The 3724-nt window shown below is 35.8% G+C and overlaps 1 protein-coding gene across 1 annotated transcript in view; it reads left to right on the plus strand.

The window, feature by feature from the left end:
* LOC106871772 (AF4/FMR2 family member lilli) overlaps window positions 1-3724 on the plus strand; it is a 60698-nt gene that overhangs the window by 47037 nt on the left and 9937 nt on the right. The gene's annotated exons all lie outside the window — the stretch shown is intronic.

A 3724-nucleotide genomic window follows, 5' to 3' on the forward strand; every position in this document is an offset into this window, starting at 1 on the left:
ATATATATATATATATATATATATGTGTGTATGTGTGTGCGTGTGTATGAGTTTGTACTCCTGCCATCACTTGACAACCAATGCTGGTGTGTTTATGTCCCTGTATCTTAGCAGTTTGGCACAAGAGACTAATAGAATAAGTACTAGGCTTACAAAGAATAAGTCCTCAGGTTGATTTCTTCAATTAAAATCCAAGGCGGTGCTCCAGCATGGCTACAAATAGCTGAAGCAAGTAAAAGAATAAAAGAATATATGCGATGAGCTTCCATGAGTTTCTATCTACCAAATTCACTCACAAGGCATTGGTTGACCTAGGGCTTTGGTAGAAAGCACTTACCCAAGTGTTGCACATTGGGGTTGAACCTGAAACCACATAGTTGCAAATGAGGCAATGGTTTTGGCAGGTCTCGCTGCCAAAATGTGATATTGATATAGATAATGTCCATCTTCAACGTTTGTAATCAATATTTATAGATTTGATTATTTGCAACACAGTGAATTCTACTAAATGGAAGTACCCAAAGACCAAGGGTTGATATTAAACAGGGTTGATATTAAACTTTAGAAGCAACTGCTCAAAACCAAAGGTACCCAAGTCCCAGGTGATTGTGCTTAACATAGTTTCATGTTAACACTACCATTGTTGTCCTATCATGCAACTATGTAAATTGTATTCTCAATAGAGTTATGTACCTTGACTCGGTCATCACTTTAACCCAGTGGGGTCACCAAACTTTTCTTTCACAGCAGGCCAGATAACTGAAAGAATGACAAGCGCAGGCTGCATAACCATTTTGTTCAATACAATACAGTGAAGGCATGAAAAATAAAGACAACCAACACATTTATTTACCAAAAAGTTAGCAATAAGATAGTTATATCACACCCAGTGTGCACATGTCCAAATCTCAGAAACTAAGCAGCAAAAAAGGTTGGTGAAATTTGTGAAACTGGTGTTTAGCTTTTAAGATATAATCAATATTTGCTTTGGAATTGCTGAATCCAACCAAGAGAATTACTTTCAAATGTGCAGGACTCAGCTTCAAGAAGCAATAACAGGCATGTGTGCGAAAGTCCTTGTTGGGACATATGAATCTGGCTAAATTTGCATAATTGATGAATATCAAACAGAATTGAAAAACACTGTAAGGGGATCATCATCATCATCATCATTTAATGTCCGTTTTCCATGCTGGCATGGGTTGGACAACTTGACAGGAGCTGGTAAAGCCAAGGGCCACACCAGGTTCCATAGTATGTTTTGGCTTGGTTTCTACAGTTGGAAGCTCTTCCTAATGCCAACCACTTTACAGTGTGTACTGGTTGCTTTTTATGTGCCACCAGCAGCCACATCAATGCTTTTTATGTGGAACCTTCTGTTGTGGAGGGCAGGTCTTTTTGAGTTAGATAATTGTCAAGTGGGTAGATCATTTTATGTCTGCTTTCAATGCTGATACATGTTGAACAGGTCAACTTAGATTCAGCACACAGTATATTGGGTGCATGTTTTTTTTGACACCAGCAGTGTCATGCCCCAGACAAGACCAAAGGGTTCTCTGCATATCTTTTATCATTTATATTTTATCTTTTAAATTCAAATTACGACAAACATAAACAAACAAACGAAGTTTGCTTTTAGAAGCATTGAGATGTCTTAGAAAGTTAAAGAAGTGATTTTTAAATTCTCAATCGCAGGATAATGCTAAGCGTCTCATAAAGCGAGATTTCTATACGTCTTAAATTTGCAGAGGAATCTGTAGTGGGGGAGTTTAGCTCAATCAGTCAGAGCATCGTGATGCGTAATCGTGGAGATGTGAGTTAGAGTCCACAGCTGACAGCCTACACTTTTTTCTGCAAAATAGGGGTAGTTTATTAGCTTTATCTTCTACTTCTTTCAGTCATTAGACTGCAGCCATGCTGAGCCACTGCCTTGAGGAATTTTTAGTCAGATGATTAGACCTCAGTACTCATTTTTTTAAAACCTGGTACTTAATCTATTGATCTCTTTTGCCAAACCGCTAAGTTATGGGGATGTAAGCACCAACAACGGTTGTCAAGCCATGGTGGGAGGACAAGCTCAGACACAAAGATACACATGCACATATATATATATACACACACACACACACACACACATGACAGGCTTCTTTCAGTTTCTGTCTATTAAATCCAGAACCATGTGATTGGAAAGTAAGCTCCTTACTACACAGCCAAGCTTGCATGTATTTTATGTGTAACAATAAGTTGTTACTGATAATATATTGAAATTTTGTGATATATGATATATCACTATTATGCTGATTTGATTAATTGCATTAGAATTTCAGTTATTGAGGCTTTGCAATTAAACGGGGTCAACCAGGACCAGATTTTAAACCATGGAGGATTAAAATCTTAGAAAATTATCAAGTCCCAAAACTCATCCATTTCATGTAATTGAATTTGATGAGTTAGCAGAGAAAGTTTAAATAAATGACTGAAAATGTCACTTTATAGATACACTTTTTCAAAATTCAAATTTCATTTTTTACACATCCACTTGCGGTGTTTGATTTTTTTCTTCATTGTGAAAATACAATGGAGGAGGGAAGAGTGGGGTAAGATTTTTTTCTTTTAATGCGAGTTACATGTTTCAGAATGTAGAACAAGATAAAATGACAGAAAATTACAAAAAAGAAAAAAAATATTTTTGTGGTTGTTGCTGTTCCATGATGAGTGTGTGTGAGAGAGAGGGAGGGGAGAGAGACAGTGGGGAGGGTAGACAAAAACAGGAAATTCAAACAGCAATTTCTGAAAGTCTGCTTTTCCAGTTTCCAAAATAAGAGTAAGTGGGGCACAATGAGTAATATTTACTGCATTTTTGACTTTGAAGTGAATATATTTTTTACAAATGTTTTCACTACCTTGCCAGAACTATATCAGTAAAGTAAAGATCTTCTCTAAACACAGTAAAACCTATAACATATTCAGAACCCTTTCAGAAAATTATCACTGTTCTCTTTGAGCATATAAAAGACAAATTTAAGTGGAGCAATATGGGTAAGACAAGACAAACTAAATATGCCGTTCCATTTCTCCAGAATTAAATTTGAAAAAGGAATAATTCGCATAAACATCCATCCTTAGACATCAGAAATGCGACAAAATTTTAAATATCTTGGTCAAATAAAAGAGGATTACGGAAAAATAGCACATAATATGAAATTAATGAAACTCAACTAAATCTAAAAACTCAACATAAAATATAGCTTCTTCAGCAAAAATTATCCAGATATTTCATTAGCTACCTCAATTACAATCGGAACAAATTTGAGGAAAACTTTCCTGAAAATAGTACCTGTCACCTATGTTTCAAACTCAACTTTAACAACTATGTAATCTAAACTGACTAAATTTTGCTCCAACCACATAACTTATACTGACCAAAATTTACTCCCAAAGATGATGCAATGGTACTGTTATATGGACTGTTAGATATGTAATTCGTCTGACGTTCCGTGTGTCATGTGGTTCGTCTGAGTTCATTGTTTCATTGTTGTTGTCTTGTGGGACTGTCGGAGTAAAAGGTCATTGATATATATATGGCGGACATGACTTTTGTTTATTCATAACGAACATTGGGTGAGTGCGTTCTTTGTATGTAATTGAACAATAAATGTAATAATTAAATTGTATAACTCGTTGTGTTATCTCTGCGAGTCACCCGAGGGAAACATAACAGGTA

Source organism: Octopus bimaculoides, chromosome 19, assembly GCF_001194135.2.
Source record: "Octopus bimaculoides isolate UCB-OBI-ISO-001 chromosome 19, ASM119413v2, whole genome shotgun sequence".
In the NCBI taxonomy this organism is placed as follows: domain Eukaryota; kingdom Metazoa; phylum Mollusca; class Cephalopoda; order Octopoda; family Octopodidae; genus Octopus; species Octopus bimaculoides.